This window comes from Rhyacophila brunnea, unplaced genomic scaffold, assembly GCF_057557595.1.
Source record: "Rhyacophila brunnea isolate RB1 unplaced genomic scaffold, BYU_Rbru_1.0 scaffold_1, whole genome shotgun sequence".
Classification (NCBI taxonomy): Eukaryota; Metazoa; Arthropoda; class Insecta; order Trichoptera; family Rhyacophilidae; genus Rhyacophila; species Rhyacophila brunnea.
In genome coordinates, this window is record NW_028232751.1 from 24,495,473 (window position 1) to 24,516,762 (window position 21,290).

The window sequence follows — 21,290 nt, forward strand, 5'->3', positions numbered from 1 at the left end:
GTAACGATGAACTTGATTGCTTCTCTGTTAACTAAAGATACTGTACGTATCTAGTTTTGTTCTACTTAGGGATTCCAATCCCGGGATCCCGAGCTATTTTCGATACCTATGAATGCCGGCATTGACAAACATAATCCCGAAACTTTCGTAATTGATTTTTTTATCAATTTTTATGGAAAATAAAATAAAAACGAAAATATAACAGAAAAATACTTTTAATAACAAATAACTACATTAGAAATAAACTGAGTTTGAATGTAGTTTGATTTATACCCATGTGTAAGTTGCTGATTCATTTTATTTTTTCACATAAATTAATAAAAATGAGAAAGATTGGAAAAAACAATGCTTCGCACTTTCAACAAAGTAATTCCATCATGATCTCATACGTTTTACGGCAGATTTTTCATATTTGGCTGACTAATTAGATTTATGAATCGGAAAGGCCATAAGTACACCATGATTTGCTTTACTATTTTAATTCTCGCTAACTCGTTCATTAAGTCTTTACTATCAGAAACAGCAATCTCATATTAAATTCACATTATTATTTATATTACAATATTATTTACTCCATTAAACTTGTGTATTTCCAAGATTGAACGTATACAATATTAACAATAAATGTCTTAAATAGTAAGAAATTATACTAGATTTATTTTTGACGGATTTTATCAATGTTATTTGTAAATATAAAAATTTTATATTAACAATGGAAAAAAATGCCAATCCCGGGATTGACAATTTGTAATCCCGAAATCTCGGGATCAGAATTTTGGCTCGGGATTGGTTTCCCTAGTTCTACTTAATTAGTTATCAAATTAAATTTCACAGTTTGGACAATGTAATCACTAAAACCTACATAGTAATACATGTTATGTTAAAAATTCGCGAAATCGACAATATAATAAAATTTCACAAAAAATATACTTAAGTATAGAAACCCACTAGAATTACTAGACAAAATAACTTGTTGTCTTCTTCCCTGTAAATCAGAAATAAAGGCGTGCCATTTCAAGTTCATCCTTCAAAGAGAAAACAACATAATGCATAATCCTAATCCAGTGACGTCAAAAGACAAAATGCCGTTCCTAGGCAGTGCCAAAATACCGCCACATTTTTTTTATACAGTACTTTTTATCATCCTTTCATGAATCCAATATCTAAGAAATGTGTTGTATGGATACATTACTAATAAGATATATACCACGAAATCTAAATTAAATCCAATATCTGCTCCAATAGACAATATTACGAGTCTACTGTTTCGGGTACATTTAAAAATACATCTGACAACTTCCAAAACTCGCGAGTGACTGGCAAACATATTTGGATACTTACATTTTAAATTAATTAAATTTTAAAATCTATTGAAAAGACAAACTTTCTTAATATTTTAAAATGAGGCAGGAAGATGTAAGTAAACTTGTGATTGCTCATTTATTAACCCAATAGTGAAATTTAATGACAAGAAAATAAAGTTGTACCCATCTCACGTAAATGTCCCATGTCTATAAAACATTATTTGTAACACGAAAATGTAACGAACAAATGCAATTTAACGTACGAGTATTATAATCATCGACAAAACTATCACAGATCGTTGATTGTGTCACGCGCGAAAAATAGGAATTATATAATTACTCCAGGATACGATTCAAAACAGTGTTGCCAACCGTATTATAATAATTATTATAGTATTTGTACTATAATTTTGGTCCGCGTACTATGTACGATATAAAACAGGTATAGTGCGCCCAAAATACTATAATTTTGAATATCGGAAAAAATATGTAAAAAGTACTAAAATTTAGATATTTCCGTTCGATAAATTGGTGCAAAGTACTATAATTTTGCAATATAAGAAGATTTGGAGAACTTGGAAAATAAATTGCTCGAAAAACGTAAAAAAAATCCATTGACTGGTTTAAAATGAAATTTCTTGAATTCTTCGGTAAACATTTTTGGCCGAAAGAGGCCTTAGGTACTATCATTTCCCTCCATTTTCGAAAGTGAAAAAACAAGCTGTCACTTTTATTTTGTTGTCTGGTTTTTCGTCTGGATTTTAGGATTCGGAGGTGAACAAATAACACACCGGAATTGTTTTGGAAACGGCAAGGTATATTTAAGTTAATATTATATAATAGTTACATTTTTAATAATTTATTTTACGGAGGACGAAATGTACGTGTTTGCGATTTGGCTGTTGCAGCGTTCTGCCCGCCATCTTGTGTTTCGCTTTCAACGAGAGCCGTTGTCGAAAAATGGCGACGTTGCAATATTTTTCAACGGTCATAATCTACGGCATTGCCGGCTCGGCTCTATTATTATTTATTTTCGTAATCAGCGCTTTACTATTTTTTGGATTTGATACCGACTCGGGCCTCTCCAGATACACAAAGACATCCCCAAATGGGGACCATACGGGGGTGTAACAGTACCTAAATAAAGCGGGGTCTCGGAGTTTCTCAAATTCTCCGTTATTTTTTTTTCTGAGAAACAAAAAACCTATTCACTTTCAACAGATGACAACACGTACTACTTATATTTTTTACCCAAATACTAAAATTTTGGAGGCTCTGTACTATAATACCACTTTGAAAAGTTGCCAACACTGATTCAAAATGACATTTCACAATCGGGGGAGATCGGCGCAGACGATCGGTTTGATAATCTGCCATTGTAATTTGAGAAATACGGTATAAACTTAAACACGTGCTAAACAATACGTTATTTTGAATATTTACGCAAGTATGTTAATAATATGCATTTAAGTTTGTCGTGTAATGGAAACGCGTATTCAATATTAGTAACATTTGAAAACACTTTTGTATTTTTTTTGCTTTTTGTGGCCTGGCCATTATTAAGTCTTAAGCCAAATCTGGCTTCAATGTCTCGGTCCATGACGACTGGCGTAAATATGCCCACGGTGGCCGCGCGGCTTAAGCGTTGGACTATAACGCCGTGGGTCCCAGGTTCGAATCCTGGGTCTGGCAAGTACACATATTATTTTTCAATTTGTGTGTGAGTCAGGGTATGGACCTAATAGGTTGAGCAAGTTGCTGACATCCATTTCTCGTAAAAAGCAAAATCTGTTAATACGAACTTCTACTCTGTGGAGGCCCATATTATGATCCTATTAGGATCGGTCATGATCAGAAAAAAAATATCTTATTAACCTGACGTAAACATATTAAATTTGTCTCGCTGTGGTGATGTCATAAATGGAAAGCGGCAATATAATTAAATTGTCTGGTTGCTAGGCAACGGGAAAATGTTTGGGCAGGAATTATAAATTGGATAGATTAATGATTTTGTTTGAAGTTCTGACAATATGACATTGCGTGACATCGTAAAATAGTAAATATTATGCCTTAACGATTGTAATATCATTTCACAAAACGACGTCGACAAAAAATTAACCGGTTGTTATTCAATCGATATCAAAATTTTCCGGCGCAACGAAGAAACGAGCCAACCCACACTTTGTATTTTGAGACAAAGTGCGGGATGGACCCACTCTGTATATTATCAATTTATCACTGGTTAAACACAGTAGGCATTATTATAAACAATATAATGATTTATTATGTAAATATATATATAAAAATATCAGTATTAAAAAGGACACGTTAGCAGAATGGGTCAAAGACATGAACGAAAATTTGAAATATACCCCCTTATTGCAGTATATTTATAAAAGGTATATAGTATTGGGAGAATACTAGATAAAGGGAAGACCTAGAAACTTAGAGTAGCGCAACGTGATATGGAGAGGTGCTGGGCATAACGCGAAAGGACAAAAAAAAGAATGAGTGGATAAAGAAGCAGACAAGGGTTTGCGATGTAATAGAGTTTATTAAAAGCCTTAAATGGAGATGGGCTGGACACATAGCTCGAAGAAGAGACAATCGTTGGACAAATCTAGTCATCCAGTGGTATCCTAGAAATACAAAACGTCCGCAAGGTAGACCTAGAGGTCGCTGGATCGATGAAATGATAAAGTTCTGCGGAAGTATGTGACAACGCAATGCACAGGACCGAGAGAAGTGTAAGCAGCTTGAAGAGGCCCAGGCTGATGATGATGATGATGATACAGTATTGGAAGAAATCTGTGAAAAATAAAATGACAGTTGGCCGCCTTAAAGTTCAGTCTGCAAGAATCATTCCATATTTTTTTGTATTCTTTCGTAATAAATATAAATAAAGATTATAGTGCTTTATTTGTATACGTCATTATGGATTTTTTTTCTTGCCAATGGTTTTGTATCTGTACGCCAGATTTTCATCTTAAAAATACATAAATTGTACTTATTTACTTAAAACTGAACTCTACATACGTTGAAATAATGGTGATATATACAATTTTTGGTTACATGTAAGTTGTACGTATGCAGTTCATCGTGGGACACTTATTCGTGCGCCGGAGTACGTGAAACATGAGTTCGTGTAACATTTTATCAAATGACGAGTTCTTTGTTGAACATTTCACTGTGAAATACGTTTGTACGTATCTTACAAAATGCGGCGATAGTTTGCAAATAGTACTGTTCCAATTAGATTAACCCTAACCTAACCTAGTAAAGACATCTCCACATGTTGTCGTCATTTGATTAAATGTTACACAAACTCATGTTTCACGTACTGCGGCGCACGAATAAGTGTCCTGCGGTGAACTGTTTACGCACAAATTTCCGGATACGACAATTTTTACGTCTATAACGAAGTAGGTACCCATTTTTCTGTGTAGGAAATATTGGATATCGGAAAGTTAGGTAGGTATCTACCTACTGTATTACTGTACTACTCGTATTCTTATTTGTCCGGTGGTTGTGTGTCCGGTACAAATCTTGCAATCGATTTTAACTAACTTTCCGACATTTGAAACTTTTAGAATATATCAGAACACGATGCCAATGCATTCTTTTAATACTTTTAGCCATCTTTAAGTAGAATTGAATTCATTTTCAGTTAATTCTGTTTTGTATGAAAAGTTATTTCGGGAGAAATCCGTAAAAAGTAAAATACTATTATTTATTGCTAGGGGTCTGGGGTCCTATTAATATATACGTGCGTTACTATGGAAATCAAAATGATATTTCAGTATTCTATATTTGTTTGTTTTTTATTTACTTCAAATGAAGTACAAGTTTGAGCATATTAAGCATAATAATTCAAAAAACGTTGTATATAAATAGTTCCTTTTATCTTGTAATTATTATTATAAATTTCAAATATTAGTACCTACTCTCTGTGTTCTAAGCCGAATACTTACTATGAAAAAATTAACATACTTATTACAAAATCGAAAAAATATGCAAATATTTTATGGCAAAATTTTTGTGGGATAGTTGTCTTCTGCATAGCGTTACCAAATGTATTATAGCCGTGTCTGAATATATCCAAGTTGTTTACAAAGCCACCAAGATGTTTACTACATCAGTAAATTCATGGGTATATAATATATCGGAAAGAAAAGCGTACCTAATTTAAAATATTAAAAAATATTTATGTTAGGGTACCTATGTAGGTAGACACTTATAAAATGGATATTTTTCACTGCTCACTGCTGACTATATATTAGTTATCACATCTCTACCAGCCATGTATATTATGCAGCCGCGATTTGAGCACGGCCGCCTTTTATGGCGCTATACATGTGTCGGAATGAAAAGATTTTAGTGCCACACTTCCTTGTCCTGAAACGAAGCTGCATGACTGATGTAACCATAGCAAAAATATTCACTTCCCGTCATTTATCCTTATTGACATGAAGTGTCCTCTGTACCCATGTACTGAAACCATAGCCCCACAAGGGGGGGGCTGACAGGGCTCTAGCCTGGGTGCCGGGCTCAGGAGGGGTCCGGCGTGGCGAGTCTCAACCAGATAAGTGAGATAAACACACATCACAATTTTGCTCCAATAGTAAAAAAAAGTTGCCTGCGGAGCTATTTTCCTTCTATAATATTATTATTTAAAATTATGTGCTTGTGCGACACAATTTTTAATTGTGTATCGAGACTCGACATCTCCATAATTCAAATGGACGTATTAAAATATACTATAAAACACTAAATATTATAAACACATTAATTTTACCGTGTACAGTGTGTACACACACCATGTCGAAAACGCTACTGTAGAGTGTCACACTGCCTTTATCCTTAGTGGTAGGAAGGGGGACCCGCCAAAAATCCAAGCCTGGGGACCCGCTTCATGATGTGGGGGCCATGGCTGAAACTCTGCCGAAACAAAAGGGATAGGAGTGGAAAGTGATGAATGAAGGATGGGTAGCAAACTTTTCAAATGCCTGAAAGTTGACCATGGTTGAAATTAAGTCGGCGTGGCCAATTGGTCCCGTGTGTGGACGGACCCTGGCAAACATCTTCGCTCGGTCGGATCCCATCAGCGGACAGTCCCAGAGGACGCGTTCAGCGTCTTGATGGTCGTGCCCGTATACGAATTCGAGACAGCTCTTCTTGGTTTGCTGTTCCGTGCTTTCCAGTTTTAGCCATATAGCTCACAGGGACGATGGCATCCGCATAGGTAAATTCTATATTTGTATGCACCCACAGTGTAGTGGAACGAATGTCCGCATTTAAGTCCATGGATCATAGGTTTAATTAAATGAATTAATTGTTTGATCGTGTGATTTCTCAAATTTAGTAAATGTCTCGGGCCTCCAAGTCCCCAAACCTGCAACTGTCTGTGGCAAGGTAAATAAATTTATTTAATTTATGTTTGAAAATGATAAGATCTTTCCTTTGTATTTATTTTTAGGGTGGAAAAATTGTTTATTTTATTTTATAAGTCAAAGCACGCATTGTAAGTAGGTAGGTAATTTTCTGATTCGCCGAACTTTCCTGTACAGCTAACTCTCAATTTACCGGGGTTGCATTAACGGTTAGCCGATCGATGAATTAACGGTGATGGATTAACGCAGATTGAAATGAGCTTCAGTTATATGCCTACTAGTTAAATTCGTTGTAATTAGGTAGGACGTAGGTGGCTCAATTCGTAACAGTGGCGAAGATTCCATACTAGGCGATTATTTAAAGCCTACCTTCTTAAGAAAAATATTTTTTTATTGCATATTGACATTGTATTTATATACCTACCTTATCACTTCATTATTTTATATTATTAATTATAATAAAAATAGTTTATTTTACCAACGAGAGATGTCGTATAATATGTAGAATGTATTACACAGATTACAAAATAATCTTCAAAGGTTTTAAAAAGTATACCACAGCGTGCCATCTGTCTTGACGTAAACAAAGGTCGGATTATGTGTCAAATAATCCTTAATTTTTTTCATATGGACTTCACGCCACCCAACTTTCACCAGTCTGTCGATTTGTATGAAATAAGGCAAGCTCATATCGCAGAGCCTAAAACATTCGCGCATAATATTGTTATCATGACTGCACTTTGTCCAAAATAATTAATAATTAGATTAAAATTAATAATTTAAAAAAAAATCTATGGCTTTTAATCGAGTATTAGTAAATATTTCATTGAATTAGTGTCGTTGTCATTAGTGTGTAGGGACCTACCTAATATCATATTATCTTCTTATTTCTCGTAAGTACCTGTACCTGACATCATGATTGCTCTTTTTATCAGATCTCCACAGCCTACCTCTTTCCAAAAGTCACCCGTCGCCGCTGATTCGTAACGCACATTGGCCGGAATCCAGTGTTTTAAAATGATGTATATTCAATAAAGAATATTTCATTCTCAAATCATATGAATTATTCGTTAGTTTTGTAAAGTTAACGTTCTGCACATGAAGCGCAGTTTGGCTAGAATATAATATTAGAATAATTGAATATTTTTATTGTTCTTTGGAATTAATGATAAAATCGATTATCATAGGAATATTTTTCCCCCGTAAATAGAGAGACAACTTTGCTGCACATACCAATGCTGGAAGGCACAGGTAGGTATACCATAATATGTTGATATTTCGTATAATAAATATGTAAATTTTGATCACATTGTATTCACTATCCTCTCTTTACAGTTTACGTGGTTGGCAGAATACATATACCAGTGGCTCTACAACCACGAGACGCTCAAGTGCGTTTCGTGGAAGCCTGCGTCTAGGGATATCAATACCGAATGAAAATGTCAATACCGGTTTTCCGGTATTTCTTAAACACTAAAAAAACAGAATTAGGTGCTTATCAATAAATATAGCTATTCAAATCTTTTAAAAATATTATTGTATATCAAAAACCTACATTTATTATATTGACATTTAAAAATATGTATTGATCATAATATTGTAAAACTAGTGATTTTTTACAAATAATTTAAATATATTGATAATTTTAACTAAAACTCTCAAAAGTTCATCAAGTGAAAATAAGGCCGGCTGCAGGAAAAGCTTCTTAAATTAAACGCTTGTACAGTCATCAATAATTATAGAATAATTTAATTAACATTTTTGTCACGGATGTTTTCTATTTCGAAATAATATTATGATAATTCATCGCGATAATTACTTATATAAATATATTTGATAAAATTTGTTTTATTATTTTTTCACCTCTGTTGGATTCACTCAACATATATGCATTTTAGCAGCACATAACTTATAATTCATTTTCAAAAACGTAAACGAGTGTGCTTTCCTAATACCGAAAATTCCGGTATTTTGGATTTTTAAAACCAATATTTCGGTATTGATAAATACTGGAATACCGGTTTTGAAATACCGGTATTGCAATCCCTACCTACGTCATCGTCTGATAGTATTTCCCATTTTATAAGAGGTAACTACTTAATCAAAAACAGGGAATAACAAATAGAATATTGCTAGTCAGTGACGAAGACCATTTGGCGCTTACCTTAAAAATACAAGTGGTAAATACTCAATAACAAGCAATTGTTTAGCCGTTTACTTGTAAATACATCATTTAATTAGGAATAAGACTAAGTTAATGGTTGTTGATCGGGCTAACCTTCTACCAACAGCAAGTACACTCCAAAACCTCCAAACAGTCGACGAGTTTGTATATCTGGGATCGACCATCAGTGGAAAAGGCGGATGCGAAGCGGAAATAAGAAGACGCACACAGATTGCAAAAAATGCGATGACACGCCTTGCCACTATATGGAAGGATCGGGGAATTTCGATTGTCACAAAAATGATGCTTGTGTAAACATTAGTGTTCTCGATATTTCTATACGGAGTCGAGTCGTGGGCCCTGAAGGCAATTGATGCCTTTGAGATGTCGTGTTGGCGACGAATGCTTCGTATTTCTTGGACGGAGCACAGGACGAACCAGTCAATCATCTAGAAACTGAAGATAAAGGAACGGCTCTCGACAATATGTCTGAGAAGAATTCTGCAGTTTTTTTGGACATATTGTCAGACGCGGACCGGACAACCTGGAGAGACTGGTAGTTTTGGGTGGCCTCCAGGGAAGGCGAAGCAGAGGAAGAGCGTCTGCGCGCTGGAGCGACCAAGTGAAAGAACTGACTGGGGGCACCATCCATTCTGCCATGAGAAGAGCGGAAGATCGAGACGGATGGAAAGTTTTGGTCGGTCAAAGGATGGCGAAATTCAAATGTGTGACGATCCTCAGCCATGAGTGTACAACCAAGAAGAAGTACCTAAATTATTAAAATTGCTATAAATAATATATACTTATGTGTGTTTATTTAAATTAGGCAATGGCATCTATCCGAATTCAATGAAACCTCTTGATTATTCAAGTTTACTCGACGGCAGACGTAGGGATCCCTTCTTTACCTTCCTGCATAACATAACGATGCAGCACGGCTATAATTGTTTTGCATCTTGGTTAGGGTTCAGATATACTGTACTTCAGATGCAGCGCAACGACGCAAGTCATACATGATTCCAAATGCATCCGATTAGAATATGTAGTTGGATAAATAAATCCATTTTGAGATTCAAATAGGATACATTTAGAATCAAGTAAGATCTGCATCGATGTGCTGCAACTGCAGTGCCGTGCATGGCCCCCACATGTCAAAGCAGTCACCAAGGCTACGATGTCTGGCGGGCTCTCTAATTTATCGCTAAGGTTAAGGGCAGTATAATATTCTACAGTAGTGTTCCCCAAATGGCAATCCGCGTGGACGATGTAAAATTAAGGGTACTTTGTGTATTTTAGCGATTTTTTAAAGTAAATCACCTTGTATTATTAAGTTGTAGGCACTTGGCATCTTATTATGAAGCACTGATCGCAACCCCCTTTTGTAGTAACCAAGTACCCAACATTGTGACCCTTCGCCGTATTTGATAAACAGTCATTTTTATTAGTCGGGAAACAAACTAAAAATAATTATAAAATAAAATTCTTCTAATTATCTTCAAATTGCATTGCATAGCCACTTTTTTGAAATATTAATATTCTTCAAGGGAAATAGCTATTTTTTTTACTATTAGAGCAAATTTTATCCAGGCTAGAGCCCTGTCAGCCTCCCCCCATGTGGGGCCATGGTGCCGTGGATTATCATCATCATCGTCTTCATCATTTAATTTTCGCTCTTTCAATTCAATAACTTCAACAGTTACATCTTCATAGTCTTCATTGTTATCTATTATCGAAAATTCTTGACAGTTAACAATATGTAAGATCTTGTAACACAACTGTTGCTCAAAAGTTCGGGAATCTCTAAAGGTTTGTCTAATATAACAATATGTATTCTGATCTTAAATTTACTGTCCCAATTAAGAGCGTACATAAGTGAAACGGAAAATAATTTTCAACAGTTGTGGAACCTAATTTCGGCCGCGTTGCCAGTCGGAGAGTGATAGTCGACCTGTTCGCACGTCAAATTGTTTTGTGATGGCGACGAATATATTCTTAAATCATGCCTGAAAACGTTCTGCATGTACTTGAAAAAGAAAACATGTCAATGAAAATACTATTATTATGACGAATATAACAATAAACATAACATTAAAAGGAGGCATGTTGAATTTTTATGACAAATTATAATTCGTTCGGCTCGCATCATTTGCACAATCCGCGCATCGCCTAGTCACGATCTTTTTAGTTAGACCATGCCTCAGCTGAAGTAATAGACTTAAGCGGTAATAATTACTTAATTGGGTTTCCGTTCCTTGAGATTTGGCCCAAATAAGCGGCTGCCCGAATTAACCAGTGGCCAGAGCAGAATCGTTTTTATACTAATCATTTATATTATCAGTACCTACCAATATAAAAACACTACATCATTTAGTGAAAAGAACGCGTACGAGTATATAGTAGTTGGGTACTTGCTCATTAAACAGTAAATTGCTGATGATGAAATCATTTTCTTTTTCGACCTTTCATCCGGGAGTTCCAGGTTCGATCCCGGTGAGGACACAATATATTTATGTGATTTCCTCAAAGCCTAGGTGTTTGTGATTGTTCCACTACTACATATTACTAAATATATATTGGGCCTCTAGGCCTGTTGTAGTGTTAAAAAGAATATTGAAATGTTAAATAAAATGTCTGCGGCTTACATTTTCCATGAACCATACATACTATAAGTAAGATAGTTCCATATTAAAAAATAAATACTGGACCTGACAGCCAGACTATCGTATCTCCAAAAAGAACACCTTTGGGAAAACGCAATTTATAATCTACCATGCCCTATGTTAATTATGGCTTTATTAGAATTTCAGATTTCTGTTATGTTATTAATATACTCGTACCTACCTATTCAACGTATGACTTGGGGCTTGACCGATTGATCTGTAAAATAACTCATTTTCGGCCAACTTGGATTAAAGGTTGTCTGGCTCAGAGGTACAGATTCATATTTTCCGTAAAGAAAGTCCATATAACATAATAATTTAAAAAAAATGTCTTAAAAATATTTCGAAAAACGATGTTAATACCGACTAGAAAAACAATACTGTTATCATTGCTATGGAATTTTATGTGGGAACTTACGGTTGTATTTTTCTGGTCGTTGTCGGCATCGTTTTGCGGTTGGTGTAACATCCAAAATTGCAAGGAGTATTGATTGTAACGTTTGGGAAACTCAGTAGGAAGGCGTTTCCGATGCCTACACACGACAACTAACATTAAAATTCCTCTCACTAACAACTCACAAACTTTCCAAAGTACATTGACCAACGATATGTCGTCGATATGCCGTACGTGTAAACAACGGATTGTAATCCCGGGATTTTGGCTTGAGTATTACCAATCCGGGATTGGTAAAAAATACGTAAGTACCGAATCATAAATAATTACAAGATAAAAAGAAATTTTATATGCCACGTTTTTAAATTTTCTGTTGAATCATATAAACTTGACAATTCTATGTATTAATAAAAAAGTTTTTTTTGTACTTAATAGAAATGCTGAATAAATATATAGAATACTTAAATATCATTTTGACATTTCATATTGATTTCCATAGTAACGCACGTATATATTAATAATTTAGTTGCTAGCAACCCTTAGCAACCAATAATAGTGTTTTACTTTTAACGAATATTTTCCGAAACATAAAAACAGAATTAACTGAAAATGAATTCAATTCTACTTAAAGATGGCCAAAAGTATTAAAATAATGCATTGTCGTCGTGTTCTGATATATTCTAAAAATTTCAAATGTCTGGCTGGTCGGGAAGTTAGTTAAAAATCTTCAATCGTCCAATACAAATCTTGGACAAACAAGAAAAAATTCGTACTGGAAAACAACAATACGAGCTAAAAAGACGTGGTAAAATACACACATAGATACATATCGCACCGTGAGTGTAAAACCATAGCAAGTGCAAATTTTTCAATTTCGAGATTTAAATGCAAAACAACTGCAAAAGTCATGAACTTGATAATGTAAAAGTGAAGTCACTGCAAACTTAATAATTTTCATTAAAAAAGACAGATATTTGGGTTTTACAATACAAAGATTTACTTCCATTGTTAATGTAAAACCATAGTATCTGCACATGATTCGGTTTTACATTATCTATGACTAATTGTGAAACCTGAGCATCAGACGCACCATTGTTTTTATTATTGTGATAGCAGGCAATTATTGAAATGATTCAGTGTTAAGACTTTGATAACGATGTCGATAACGCATCCAGACGTATTCTACAACACATTACTGTTTCCTTTGATTCAAATAATATAGTGCAGTGTATTTTGTTTTTATCAAATATGAGTTTAAGGAGTAGAATGATGGTGGAGTTAGCTTTAAAAGCTGAAAAACTTCTAAAAAGGTGAGATATTGTGATACATATACTAAAATGATATACAAAACTAACCTTAATATTATTATTGGTATAAAACTTATTATTATCGACTTATCTTATGTATGTATTTATTTTATGCACCTACAATAACAAACTCTATCAATTAACACAGCAGTATATCAATCAGATCTCTGATATTTTTGTTTTTGCGATGTTACAGATTTTCAAAAATGTGACAAGTACATTTCCTGATGCTGAAGAACCCATGTTGGATATATATAAGAATGCTGCTAATTAGCAAGAGGAACAATACCCATTATAATATAGGCTTTTTTCAACCAAACAAGGATCTATGTGACTTTTGTGAAAAATATAAAAATTGCAGCAGCGAAGAGAAAAATATAAATTAAGTTAAATAATATGACATTCATCAAAAAAATAAACAATTATCGAGAACACAGAAGGCAAAAGACTTTGAAGTGGCAGTAACCAACAATAAAATAGTATGTTGCTATGATCTGCAGGCCGTATTATCAATACCAAATGCCCAGATATCAGTGCCATATTATAAAAGAAAGCTTTCAACCTATAATTTTACCATCTTCGACATTAATAATAAAAATGGTTACTGCATGAAGAGACTGTAAACAAAGGGGCCAATGAAATTGGTTCTTGTGTTTTAAAATTTTTGGAAGACCAATCAATTGGGAAGGAAGTAATTTTTTATTCGGATAATTGTGCCGGACAGAATAAAAATAAATGTATTACACCAATGTATTTATACGCCGTCCAGAATTTGAATATCCCAAAAATCACACACAACTTTTTGGTCGTAGGACACACCCAGAACGAGGGTGACTCTATGCACTCTTGCATTGAGAAACAAAAAAAAAAGAGTCTTTGAAGTCAGGTCCAATTTATACACCAATACAGTGGATTCCAGTGATTCAAATGGCTAATAAAAATAAGCCTTACAAAGTGTCAGAAATTAGCACTGACGAGATTTTTGATTTTCACAAGTTAGTAAATGAAATGGACAATAATTTTCAACTCTTAACCAGATGACAAATCTTTAAATTGACATACACATCTATTGTCAATTAGAGCATTTTCACGAAACTTTCTCTGAAACAGTGGTGAGTTTAGGTACGTGGAAGTCTGTGGCACTGACAGGTCTGGAGGCAACCTGTAATGGGAATGGGTGTTACAATACAAGTTATGCTGTCGGGATTTTTATGCATCGTTTATTTTTCAAACTAAGATGTAGATTCTATCTAATGAAACTACTGCATCGTCTGCTTCGTGGAAAATAGCCAATGCTTTCAAAAGTTGTAATATTTGTAGTCGTTACTTAACTCAACGTCCTTTATAATGTGTCGCCCTATGCAACGCATGACCTGCCTGCCCCCACGAGACGTACCTGCCGCGACCAATACCCAATGGGCGCCGCAGGATGTTTGATTTTTTTAATAATTCCAAACAATTTTACAAGACATCTGGCGTACATTACAATTCACAATTACAACGAGAGATCCCAATGTTACATCCATTGACCATGTATTGTTACATTAGTTTTCACCACAGAACAGTCCCTAGTTTTCACTGTCAGTACCTACTTCATCTTACGATATAAAACTGTTTTTTTAAAAGCACCTGTTTCACCTTATCAACTGATTTAAAAAATACTTTCAGGCAGAGAGGTACCTAAGAGAAATGAGAATATTTTCATTAACATCCCGTGTGGTTAGGAGGTCATGTATTGCTTGTGAAAGGAATGCGAACTAATACAACGTATTAGTTTCTACGGAGTCGACAATATTTGAATAGTCTAAATCTAAAAACCACTGCCCTAATATGCAGGTAAATGACCACTCTATAACGCGCAATGAATACCTCCATTTCACGAGTGGGTAAATAATTCTCTGTACCAAGGCCATGCAATATGTTATCGTCCAAATACACTGAGCTCGACATTTTCAAGTGGGAGATTAATGTCTCGATATTATGGATGAACGAAATAGATTATGGTCTAAGTCAGTTATCGGAAAACCGCGGCTCGCGAGCCATATGCGGCTCCACCACAAATGCCCTATGCCCTATGGCTACAAAGAAGAAGCAAAGAAAAACGGAAGACGAAAACCGTAAATTTAAAGTTGAATGGACCGGGACTTTATTCAAAACTTAAATGGCCTACCGAACTGTATTATTTGTCGGGAAAACTTGGCGCATACAAATTTAGAGAGACACTACAACAAACACGTGTCATTTCGCACTAAATATCATGTCGGTGATTCAAGAAAAAAAACAGTTGAGGAACTTTAGAAGAGCCAAGAAAAATCAAGTTCTGTATTTAATTACTGAATACAATCTTCCAATAATGTTAATATAGCAAGTTTTGTGGTTAGTAAAGAGATTTCTAGAGAGGAATACATATTAAATTGAGAAGTCGTCTTATTAATGAGAATCTGGAAGTGTGCTTAAAATTAAAAACAACAACATACAAACCAGACTCACCCAAACTTTCCAAGGAGATGCAAGACCATTATTCACATCGATTGTTTGTCAGTTATTATCATGATTTAATTTTATGGATACCTTACTTACAATTTAATTTTTATCAATACTTAAGATCTTTATTACATATGCTATCAAGTTTTATTCAGTGTACTTATAGCTTAATTAAGACTTAAAACGTTATTAGACAGTGTACCTACACATATAATTTAAGTTTAAAAAATTTGGCTCTCAAAAGAAATCTCAATCGTTGTACTGTTGATATTTGGCTGTTGACTAACGAGTTTGCCGACCACTGGTCTAAGTTAATTTAGTGTACTTATAGCTTAATTAAGACTTCAAAATTTGACTAAAGTTAATAAACAGTGTAGGTACCTACATATATAATTTAAGTTTAAAAAATTTGGCTCTCAAAAGAAATCTCAATCGTTGTACTGTTGATATTTAGCTCTGTTGACTAATGAGTTTGCCGACCACTGGTCTAAGTTAATTCAGTGTACTTATAGCTTAATTAAGACTTAAATCTGGCTCTCCCGAAGAAATCTCAATCGTTGTACTATTGATATTTGGCTCTGTTGACTAATGAGTTTGCCGATCACTGGTCTAAGTTAATTCAGTGTACTTATAGCTTAATTATTAAGACTTAAATTTGGCTCTCAAAAGAAATCTCAATCGTTGTACTATTGATATTTGGCTCTGTTGACTAATGAGTTTACCGACCACTGGTCTAAGTTAATTCACTCAAAGTTGAGCTGACATTCTGTAAACCACGCATAATCACAGATGAGTTTAAAATAATAGTTTGTGTTTTTATAATTATTACGTAATTCTAGAGTGGCGTTGGTGTTTGTTATGTAGGACAATTTTTCATGTCTCGAACCAAGTGCAGACAATCGAGGTTCAATCACACGAATCTATATCAATCGGTCAATTTGCAATAACAACTATGATTTGTCGGGTAACATAACCGGGGCGGTTGTATTTAAACCACAAGTGGCATTCGCTTTGTCGGAAAGTTCCAAAACCAGATACGTACCTATTTTAATAATCTGAGGTTTATACCTAAATACTTTATTGCATTTTTTTACGCAGTGACTTATAAAAAATACGCTAAGAGATCTATTGGCATAATATCATTAAATACAAGCAAATAATCATGAAATTCAAAATTATGTATGTTCAATAATTAGAATGGTACATTCTTAAATCTTGTGAATTATTCGTTGAATAAAAGAAATAGTTAATTAAAAATTATTAGCAAGTTCAAGTAAGTTACATCATAAAAATATTGGTGAAAGCCGCGACGTCGGTTAGTAATTAAAGTAGCAGGTACCTACTTTGATTTAATAAACAAAAACCGATTGCCAAAGTAGCTTGATTTCGAAGAGCGCTGATGAGCAGGTATTAAAAAGGCCAATAGTTAAAATTTGTCGCAATTAGTACGTCGCCTTGTAACAAAAAGGATAAATGCGCGGACGGGGCGTAATCCCAAGAGATGCAGAGTTCGATTCCCTGCCGGGCTGGCTTACTTTTTTCAAAAAATATTTTTTCCATTGGTTATAATATATTTTCTCAGAAGTGTTTTTCAAAATTATGTATGTTCAAATAAACATGGTACAAATAAATAAATACATTCATCGATCTGTTTACGCAAATTCTTCGTTCTACATTTTTTAGTTGTACATTTGGTTATATTTAATTTGTTTTTTTCCCCTATTAAAATTAATGTCGTAGAAATTATTGGATTAAGTGTGTGGTTCCAAAAAGGGACCACGCTGAAAAAGAAATACTTATCAAACTAAACGAAAAGTTGAAAGTTTTTTAAAGCTTTCATTTTCAAAAAAATATACTTCAGAATGAAAGTCGCGATCTTTCTTAGCGCTTAAATATTCGCGGTCCGTAGGTTTGCTCGCGCCCGTCCCGTGGGGGTAGGCAGATTGAGCGTCGCTTGGGAGCGGCAGTTACCCAAAGGGCGGCAAATCGGAAAAGCAATGACACATGCATACATAATTTAAAATTTATCCAAACATGTTTGCCAGTCACACGCGAGTTTTGGAAGTCGTCAGATGTATTTTTAAATGTACCTATCTGAAACAGTAGACTCGTAATATTGTCTATTAAAGCTGAGATGGCATTCAAATTAGATTTAGTGGTATACCTATATCTTGTTAGTAGTATCCATACAACACATTTCTTAGATATTTGAGTCATGAAATCATGAAAAAAAATACCTACTGTATAAAAAGTGTGACGGCATTTTGGCACTGCCTAGGGGCGGCATTTTGTCTAGGGTCGTCACTGGCTCCCGACGCATAGTTTTAATACAAACGAAGTAATGTAATACTATATTTTGGCTCCGCCAGGGAATACAAAATTAAAGTGGTTTAAGTTTCTTTTAGGCATAGCTATAATATGTACAATTCTCGAGTGTGGAAAAATATGGGATAAACTTAAGCACGTGTTAAAGAATATGTTATTTTCAATATTATATACTTTTGTATCATAATATGCACTGAAGTTTGTCATGTAAACATAGCGCGATTTAATATTGGTGATATTTTAGGACATTGGTAGAGCTTTGTATTTCTTACGTTTCATAGTATGGCCGAGTCATAAACCATATATGTTTCATAAAAGGATATTGACTATGGCGACTGGGTTTCGAATTTTCATGTTATTAATCTGTTCTCTGTGTACTGCATATATAGAAAAGGTTTTGTGGAAAGCCTTTATTTAGTACGACCATACATAATCATATCGACTGTGTTTAGGAAAAAGGGCGTAACTCTCGATTTTTCGAAAAGTACTTTATTAGATATTAACAATGTATACAGCTAAATACACGTTCTGTAAAAAGGAAGTAAGCCGCAAATGCCGATTTATTATCTAAATTCTGGTTTTAATTAAGCTTTGATTAAGTTTTAATTTAAGGAAAAAAGCATTTACCTTCAATTTTAATGATTTTCTGTAATAACTTATTTATATATTATTAGTAGATCGAAAAGATATTACACCAAATCATCAATCATCATGCACCCAATGTCTATGCCTATTTTTTTTATTAATATTAAACCAAAATCATTAAAAAAAAAGTTTTTTGCCTCTCCTGTAATATTTGTTCTGTGTGGGTTACGCCCTTTTTCCTAAACACGGTCGATATCCTATTCAGGTTCCATTCTCAAAGTTCACGCAAAGAAGATGATGCAAGACGAGAGCATTCATTTTTTGTGATTGTTTCCTACGTGTGTGTATATAAAATAGGCGAATAATTACAATTTCAGCAAACAGCACTCCACCTACGGCTTCTAAAGAGCGTGGGCCACGTATATGTCGAGATGACAAGACGCACCTACATAAAGAAGAGTGGAATGAAGTTAATTTGGCTTGAAATGGTGGAATCTGGGATCTGTCACCCGGAACCCTTCGCACGACACCCGACTGGTAAAACATCTTTACCGCTAAGCGACGAATACTTGTTGCGGTTTGTCATCTTCGCTTGCATCAAGAGGCTCGGAGCGCCTAATCATTTACAATAGAATCAAAAAGAGGCCATCGCACCAATGGCTGTAACTAGCTCAGTTTCCAGTTATCATCGTAAATCACTGTAGTCGATAAATTGATCGAAAGCAATTAATAAAAAAACAATTTAATCAAATTACAATATAATTAAGGCGATTCGCTCTTTTTTCACTGTCTTGAAGAAACGTATCTATTTTCACAAACATCATTAAAACGTATTATTAATTTAATTCAATAAAACGCAAAATTTTTATAGTACTTTTTCCACTTTTAATAAATAAATCTGGACCGGTTTTAGTCCAGATTTATTTATTAAAAGTGGAAAAAGTACTATAAAAATTTCGCGTTTCATTGAATTAAATTAGTAATACAATGCATTTACCTACACCAGGGGTTCTTAACCTGTATGCGGTAGCGGGCGCATTTGAGATTTGGTGTAATAGTGGCGGGCGCACATCGGATCTCTAAAAAATCGTCAAAACATTATCTTACAATCGTTCGATTTTAAGGTAATGCCATTTTGAATATCTAATTTTTTTTCAATATTTTGTGTTTCTTAAAGGATTTTAAAAAATGAAGCCATCGGTTCGATAATAGAAAATTGCTAGAATATGTTTAGTAATAAATAATTTTACGTCAAAAATATTTTTACCAATCAGTCATCCTTGGAAAATGTACAAGAGAATTTTTCGAAAAAATATTTATCCAAAACTGTATTTTAGCTTTGAAGGTTAATACTAATAATTTCTATAACAACTAATAATTTCTGCCACATGTTTATTTTTTCCCTGAAGTTCAAGATTAAAATTGTTAAATTTTTCACAAATATCAGTCAAAAAAGTCCACCAGCCAATGATGGTTATCTAATTGTTCGAGTGTTTGACCTTTTGAAATGAAAAATTTTTTAATCTCAAATCTCAAAAAAATGGTTATTTTGTTGCGATTTCAATAAATAATTTTATTAAAAAATATTTTTTTTCGTTATTTAATACTTTGCCGGGGGCGCACGAAAATGGCTCCGCGGGCGCGTGGTTGAGAACCCCTGACCTACACCATGAATTGACAGTTAACACAATAAAGGAAATCATTGAAACTAACTGATACGTATTAGCACATACATTTTTAAAGTACCTATAAGTGGGAATCATCCGCGCTCATTTTTTCCATTTTAATTTGATTAGAAATGTTTATTTTCCAAATTCACGTACCTACAAAAAAAATAAGACCATATCCGATCCTAATAAGATCATATGGGCTTCCACAGAGTGAAGGTTTGTATTAGGTAACAGATTTTGTTTTTACGTGAACTGGTTGTCAGCCATTTGCTCAAACTATTAGGTCCATACTCTGACTCATACACAAATTTAAAAACAATATGTGTACTTGCCAGCTTACAATAGTCGGTTGTTTTCGGGTCTAGTTTAAAATTTTACCTAGTTTTGGAAATATGATTGGTATGTATAAACTGTTAGGAGTAATGCATTTAACCACTCATCAGAGGATTTAAAAGGCATAAAAACGGCAAATAATTTTCAACTGTATGTAGAACGAAATTACGGCCGCGTTGCCATTCCGAGAGCGATAGTCGAGGCGTCTGCACGTCGATTTGTTTTGTCATGGCGTTGGATGAAAATATTCTTAAATCGTGTAAAGATGACTAAAAAACTTTACGTATGTACTTAAAAAAGAAAACATGTCAATGAATATACTATTATTATTGCGAATATAATAATAAACATAACATGAAAAGGACGCATGTTGAACTTTTATGACAAATTATATTTCGTTCGGCTTCCGTCATTTGCACCCGCATTCCGCGCATCGCCTAGTCACGAACTTTTTAGACCATGCCTCAGCTGAGGTATAGCCTTAACAACACTCCGTGGCGCTGTTTCCACTGACGAAACTGGAAGATTTTAGTACTATTCGATCCCATTTTTAGGAGAATTTATTTTGAGTTCACTGGATGACCAATTTGATAGTTGTTTGGTGACATACTACCGTCGGTCTCGACGGCCAATGGTGAATTATTATTGATGATTGATTAAATTGTACATTAAAT

General features: G+C 34.3%; 1 protein-coding gene across 2 annotated transcripts in view; it reads right to left on the reverse strand.

Annotated features, from left to right (window-relative positions):
• The window catches only part of CalpC (calpain C), a 94,358-nt gene that overhangs the window by 24,015 nt on the left and 49,053 nt on the right, over positions 1-21,290 (reverse strand). The window lies entirely within an intron of this gene.